The sequence below is a fragment of the Mus pahari genome, chromosome 13 (assembly GCF_900095145.1).
Source record: "Mus pahari chromosome 13, PAHARI_EIJ_v1.1, whole genome shotgun sequence".
Taxonomy (NCBI): domain Eukaryota; kingdom Metazoa; phylum Chordata; class Mammalia; order Rodentia; family Muridae; genus Mus; species Mus pahari.
Window position 1 is genome coordinate 91,877,958 of NC_034602.1, and position 7,933 is coordinate 91,885,890.

Here is a 7,933-nt window from a genome sequence, read left to right on the forward strand (position 1 = left end):
AGACAGGGTTTCTCTGCATAGTACTGGCTATCCTGAAACTCACTCTGTAGACCAGGCTGGCCTCGAACTCAGAAATTCACCTGCCTCTGCCTCCCAAGTGCTGGGATTAAAGGCGTGCACCACCACGCCCAGCGGTTTTTTGTTTGTTTGTTTGTTTTTTGTTTTTTGTTTTTTTGTTTTGTTTTTTGGGGGCACACACCTTTAATCCCAGCACTTGGGAGGCAGAGGCAGGCAGATTTCTGAGTTCGAGACCAGCCTGGTCTACAGAGTGAGTTCCAGGACAGCCAGGGCTACACATAGAAACCCTGTCTCAAAAAAAACAACAAATATATATCAAGAAGTCATCCAAACACTTATGATAAAATTCCCAATGGATGCAAAAGAGCCCATGGTTGCCGATTCCTGACAGAGAACATTGGAAAGAGTGAGCCAGGAGTCAGAGAGTCATGAGAGATGGTTGACTGGATTAAAATTCTTCTCCAAATGGATACTGTGTAACCTTCTCACTAGGAACAGGTATTAACTTGAAACAACTCCACTTCTGTAGCAGGGCTCCTCCAACACGGAATCTCAGCACCAAAAGCCTAGAATTTTCTGTTTACTAGATATTTGCCCAAAGCTTGGATTTGCAGTGGGGACTCTGCCCCTCTGACATCTCCCAAGAGTACTGAGAAACCGATTTCAATGTACCCTATTACGAGTTACTTCTCCAAGGCCACTCTCTTTCATGCTTCTGGCCTCTTCTCTGCCCTTCTCCCTGGACAGTCTCACCTGTCCGACCTCTTCTTCCTACCCAGAGGGAACTCTTGGAAAATGTCTGACTCAAGACTTCTCGAGAAATTTACAGTTTATCTTATGATGCTTATCATAATTAAAATTTATGTGGTTAAAGCTGTTGAGTTTTTTGTTTGTTTTTGTTTTGTTTTGTTTTGTTTTCCAGGTGTGGTAGCTCGGCCCTTTAATCCCAGTATTCAAGAGGCAGAGGCTGGTAGCTCTCTATGGGTGAGGCCAGCTTGGTCTACAGAGGGAATTCTAGGCCAGGCAATGCTACATAGTGAGACTGGGTCTCAGAACCTATAAAGGGCTGTTGTTCTTTGGTGTCCCCTAAGCTGCTCATCTTGTGAAGATGCCCTCAATGCCCTGGCATTCAGACATCACCTCTACATCTTACTGCTTTAAGGCTTGATAGTCTATGTTTATATTTTTCAGCCCGTTTTAAGTTTATATTTTACATGGTATAAGATATGAAATTATCCTGTTTTGAGAGACAAGTGCCTGAATATACTTTTCTCACTAAACCGAAGTGCCTCCTTTACATATGAATTAAATGACCAAGTTTATTAAAATATTTTTAGAAAACTCTAATCTAGACCATTGCTAAGTAATTTTGTTTTTTCCTAAACAAATACCAGACTATTTTAACTAAACTGTCTTCATAAAAAATTAGGGTTGATGTTTCCACATAAAATTTTCTTTGCACACTTTTTTTTATTAAAAAAAAAAAAATCTTGCATAACTTTCACTCCATATAAGGCCTAAAAGTATTTTGTTATTCTGAGTAAGCTCTGGGGTCCATTCCCAACACCAAAACCAAAACACAGCTATCTTCCTGCTAAGCTAGAGGGAGATTTTGCTGCCACTCTAAGCCAGTTTCCGTAGAGATGGTACCTAAGAAAGCTTTCCAAATACTTGGCCTATGCTATATGCCTTGGCTCTCTGTTTACCAAGTCCTAGAAGGACTTCTCCATTGCATCAGTTTAATCTTGAACTATGAAGTGTGGAATGTTCCACGCCACCCCCATATGGTTTTGGCTCCAGCTGCAAAAGGCTGAAATTCCTCGCTGTAAAAAGCAAAGTGTTGGTGGCTCACTGGTTGGGAAACCTCGAGTCGCCAGGCTGTTGTCCCCAGCCTCCACAGAATCATCTGATCCCATAATACATTTAACGATGGTGGCGGAGGACAAGAGAAGATCTAATGATCTGCCAGCAACCAAGCTGGAGAAGCACAGAAACTGTGTGATGTGCAAGGGGAAGCCACGCCTCCCAGTGCAGGCCAGGAAATTCCAGTGTGGCATCAACAGAGGATGTGGCTAGCTGGATCGCTCCACTCTTCACGTGGTGGAAATCGCTGGCATTATCTGGCTACGACAGAACAAGATTCCACTCGCACAAAGAAGAATAGCATCATCTATAGCTATGGCAGAGAGGGAGACAGGTTCAACAAGACTGGGCAAACAGGTAAATCCTGGTCTCTCTCACAGCAAGGCAGAGCCACACATTCCACTAGAAGGCAGCTGATAGCACTCTGGGGCTTAAGTTATTCAAATGCTATTTCGATTTTAAGCCCATGAAATCAAGAACTCCAATTCTCCAAACTAATCCTTTCTCCATAAAAGAAGAAATGATCTGGTTAGCCAAATGGGCACCAGTTTGCTGTAAGACCACATCCACAGAAACCATCCTAGGGACAGGTCACAGCTTGAGTCTCCTTTTCTACACAAAGATGCTGCTCTGTGCTGCCTCCAGTAAGGACAGAGAGCACTGATTGAGATTTACTGGGTACTGTTGGCCTCATTTTGTGCCTCAAACGCTTATGAATTCATTTTTTTCCTTCTCACTTTTACAATAACTGTGTAGATAGTATCTCTATCTTGCTAACAACGGCATTAAGGTATTACTTGAGTCTGGGTCTTACAGGTTCATGCTTTGAACATGCAGTCCATAGCTTGTGCTACTAAGTTAAATTCCACGGAGCCTTTGGGAGATGGGGTCTGAGTTGGGGTGTAGCTCAATCAGTACAGTGTCCGCTCACCTAGCATGCAAGAAGCCCTGGGTTTGATCCCCAGCTCTGAATGAAAATAGGTTTCACATTCCTATAATCTTGGCACCTGGGAATTGGAGAGGGGAAGGTCAGAAGTTCGAGGTCATCTTCTACTACATAGCAAGTTCCAGGCCAGCAGAACTTAGAAAAGAGGGCCTGGGGGTGAGGCAGAGGTAGGTCACTAGGGGAAGCCACTGAAAATGCTATACCCATGTGTGGTTCCCACCCTTGTCCTGGTTTTCTGGTCTACACCATGTGATCAGCCATTGCCTTGTATTCTTATTGTCTTCCCTGCAATAAAGAAAGGTACTTTCTGACACTATGGACTGAAATAAAGCTCTTTTCCCTTATATTACTTCTGTTGATATTTTGTCATAGTTTCCAAAAACAAAAGTAACTAACACAGGTTCGATCTCAATGCTTTCTCCAAAGCCGGAAGACCAGGTCAGACCTAAATAATCACGTATGATTCCTCAAATCTACCAAGGACCAAGGAGTTGAGTTCAGAGGAGAAAACCAGGGATGCAATGCACTCCTGTCATCACAGAACTTGGGAGGGTGAGACAGGAGGATCAGAAGAAGGTCAAGGTCAAAGTCATCTCTTGCTGCTTCAAGGTTGACTCCACCCTGGGCTGCATGAGGCCTGTCTCAAAATAAATAGATAGAAAAATGGAAGGAAGCCTAAGAGAGCCCCCCTGATCAGCACTGGCCACTGAACTACACAGACACCCAGGCTCGTGTCCAGAGTGCTGCACATGCCTCCTCAATAGATCCCCTGCCCAGAGATAGCAGTAGGCCGTGTAAGCTGTCCTGAGTTGCGTTAATAAACAGTTTTCATTTGGGGGATAGTTACTGCAGTAACACTGACAAACGACACCATCTCTGTGTCAATCACTCACCTAGAAAGGCCGAGACACCACCAGGCTGGCACTGAGTGTGCATACACAAACAAAGCCTCAAGCAATTGGCACACCTGATAAATGAGGCAAGGCCTTCCAACAGGAGACCAAAAATGTTTCCTCATTCACATGAAATATTAAAGTTAGGGCACTCTGGAAGTAGGGGCAAGCAGAACTTTCAGAGTTCGAGGCCAGCCTGGTCCACACAGTGAGCTTAGGGCATCCTGGTCTACACACTCAGATCATCTCACAACGTAGGACAGGGGAATGAGAGGCTTGGGCTTCCCGATTCCTTTCTTGTCCAGTTCCTGTGGTGCTCAGATCTGCCCTGGAGTATACATTCAAGCTGGAAAGCAAGCACACAACGGTATCCTCACTTCACGCTGCACGATTTACAGGAGTCGAGAGGTGGTACATGCTAGTGATCCCAGCACTCCAAAAGCCAGGGGCAGGAGGAGCCAGATCAGCCAGGATGACATAGGGAGGCCTTGTCACAAAGCAAGAAACCAAAGGGCTACTGAGGAGTGAACAGGTAAAGCAGGACATGGACGGACATACACACATACACACACACACACACACACACACACACACACAATGGGACGGCATTCAACATCAAACAGAAAAGGAATTGTAATGAAATGCCCTGAGGATGATGACCCCACAAGACGTTAGGGAGCCAGACTCCAGGAGACAGGTATCATGTGAGTCACATAAATGAGACATCCGAGGAGCCAAACATGAGACATGGAGCAGAGAGGCTGTGTAAGTTTGTGAATGTTTTGTTTTGTTTAGTGTAGAATAGAGTTTATTTAGGGCATGGGAAGGAGAGTTGAGAAAGGAGGAAGCAGGGGAGGTGGGGAGGAGGAAAAGCTGGCCAGGAAAAGCATGGAGAGGGGGAAGTGGGAGGAGGAAGAGGGAGGAACGGGATCAGGAAGACAAAAGAGTCCAAGAAGGAGCAGAGTATCTGAATGTCTTCAATGGTGCATTTTATTGTGTGTATTTTATAATGAGCTTAAGACAAAAGAGAACTTCAGAGAGTCCTTGACCAATATGGGAATTTGAGAGCCAGGCCTGGTGGCCCATGCTGTGAGTTTAGTACTTGGAAGTCAGAGGCAGGAGGATTAGGAATTTAAAGACATCTTTAGCTATGAATCAAGTTTGAGGCCATCCTGGGCTCCATGAGATCCTGTCTCACAACACAACAAAACAGGCACAGTGGAATCCATGGCTCCAAGGTGCTCAGGTTCCCAAGCAGATACAGTGCCCTATTGCCTGCCTCAGAGATGACAGGTCAGTTGGTGGATTGTGTCAGGAAAGAGGTCAACACACACACACACACACACACACACACACACACACACACGTGTACATATGTATTCAAGCAAGCACACACAATAAATAATTTACATAACATGCCCAGATGGCTGTGCCAGTCAGCATCCAGTTACTAAGCCCTACAGGATGGCCTTAGCTGGGCACTGCACTGCCAGTTAGTAATTCTTGAGTTCTCCCCTCAAAAGGAAGAATCTCTTTATCTCAAATAGAGCATACTGACTGCAGAAAATGTTGCAATTCCTTATCCATGTTCCCTACATTGTAACTTTCTAGTCCAGCTGTGAAGGGGCCAATCAGCTTCCTGTGCCCCTGAACCGGAACTGGCCTGTTTGTACTGGTCATGGGATGTGGTGGAACAGATGGTGATTGAGGCTCAAGTTCAGGCCTCACAAAGCTTTGCTTGCTTCCTCTTCCTCAGACTCCTGTGAGCAGATCTAGTGGGTCCCAACACAGAAAAAGAGGGAGAAGGAGACGGAGATGGAGAAGGAGACGGAAAGAGACAGAGACAGACAGACAGACAGAGCACATGTGAACAATAAGCAGGCTGTCTCTCAGATGGAGCCATCTGAACTTAGTCCACATCTAACTAACCTCTGACCACCAAAAAAAAAAAAACAGCTTGGCTGCTCAGCTGGGCCCTGGTACTGGATGTCTAAGCTTTTTGTACATATCAGCCGTTTTCTTTCCAGAACGATTAGGGAGAATCATGCTGTGACTGGAGCAGACAGATCAAGCCGGCTGACACTGAGGGGTATTTGAAGAGCCTGGGCCAATAGGAGTGAGAAAACCAGGGTGTGTTTAGTGAACAGTGAGTATTCATTTTGACTGGCGGCCTCTTGCCGCTGAGGAGTTCATGGGGAGTAAACGCATACAGCTGGGGTAATCCAGGGAGTGCTAAGCAACTGCTTATGTAGGACACAATACCATGATGGGGGTATTACACTCTCCACTTACAAGAATGGAGGTCAGACTCTCTGCTCCTCCTCTCTCCAGGGACAGCCACATCTCGTGTCCTGCCAGGCTCGACAAAGACACAATGTGGCAAAGGTCAGATTAAGGTGTAGTTTTTGCTATCCTGCTTTAAGCCCCTGGAGGACTGTGCTACCAGCCCTGCCCAGGTTAACCACCGATCCAAGGGAATGTAGGCGGGACTGATAGCATGGTCCACCCCGAGCTTAAAGGGGGGGGGGGGTTAGCAGAAACTACACATTACAGTCAGAGGGAACTGATTTGGCCATATTGGGCTCCTGGTCACCAGGGCTGTCTTCCACGCTGGCAAAGTGGATATTGGTGCCATCAGTGATCCTTTTCTTGACCTCGACTACAGGGTCTACTTGTTTCGGTAGGATTCCACATACAGCAAGGGCCACGGCACAGTCAAGGCTGAGAACAGGAACCCTGTCGTCAATGGGAAGGCCACCACTGTACTTCCAGGACCCTCCAACAGCAAATGGAGCACGGCTGATGCCTAGTATGTTGTGGAATCTACTGTCATCTTCATGGCCACGGAGAAGGCTGGTCCCCTTAGCAAGTGGAGCAGAAAATGTCTTCATCTCTGCCCCTTCGGCTGATGGGGTCCCATGTTTGTGATGACACTCAAGGTTATCAGCAGAGTGTACTGTGCCACCAAACAGGCCTGTAGCCAAAAAGTCATCCATGACAACTTTGGCATCGCCCTCAACAACCACTTTGCCAACTCATTTCCTGGTATAACAAGGAAATTTGGCAACAGCAACTCGGTGATACTCATCACAGTCCTCGTGACCTCCAAGCAGTAAGAATCCCTGAGCAACCCAACCCCAGTGAGAACAGGAGAGGGAGAGAAAGTCCCTGCTCCAATTCAGCCCGGAGCGCCCCCCCCCCCCGCCCCTTCCTGGTTTCTATCCCAGATTCCCGAAGAAGGGATGGAGGTACTTTCCCAAATCCAAACATCATCAATAAAGTTTGCTGGAAGAAAGAAAGAAAGAAAGAAAGAAAGAAAGAAAGAAAGAAAGAAAGAAAGAAAGAAAGAAAGAAAGAAAGAAAGAGGCCCACAGTCAGTCTGCTTTATCTATTTACAATAAATCGATAACAGAAAGACTGAATTTGGAGAAAGCACTGGAGGATACAATGATTAGCCATGAAAGAACTTACTAGAGTGACCCAAGGAAGCAACAGATGGATGGATGACAGGAAGCTAGAGAGGTGAACAGTTCAGCAAGAGGACTGGCCTGACAGAGAGCTGAGAAGATGAAGGCAGGAGTGGGGAGGAGAGGGGACAAGTCCTTGAAGCAGAAGACTACAGTGAGGCACGCAGGATGCTGGGAAGGCACCCGGCGCTGTCATGGGCAGTGCATAGACACTGCTCTTGTCTGAAACACCTGCTTAAGATGGGTGCAGGGAAAACCACCCCCAGAATGAATAAAGCAACGGAACTACACCGAGGTCATCTCTAAGAGCTTCGCCTCGGTTTCCCCATTTGTGAAATAAAGATGTGCGATGAAGCACACTTCGATCTCATCCAGCACTGTGGAGAGAGTGCTGATCCAAGACCAGCCACTGAGCCCTACTCACTGTGACTTTTGTAGGTAATCATTGTGAATCGACATACTGTAATACGGGCATGGTTTCACTCATGAAGAGGGAATATTCTACTTGATACTTTTCCTGAGATTTAAGCATTAATTAGTGTTCTATCCATAAGCTTTCAAAATCTAATTTTTAGTATACACTCTAAAATTAAAATTAGTATACATTGGAGCTGGGCAGTGGTGGCACATGCCTTTAATCCAAGCACTCGAGGCAGAGGCAGAGGCAGAGGCAGAGGCAGAGGCAGAGGCAGAGGCAGAGGCAGAGGCAGAGGCAGAGGCAGAGGCAGAGGCAGAGGCAGAGGCAG

The 7,933-nt window shown here is 46.4% G+C and overlaps 1 protein-coding gene across 1 annotated transcript in view; it reads right to left on the reverse strand.

Moving 5' to 3' along the window:
- Positions 1–7,933, reverse strand: part of Slc10a6 (solute carrier family 10 member 6) — a 24,294-nt gene that overhangs the window by 12,835 nt on the left and 3,526 nt on the right. The window lies entirely within an intron of this gene.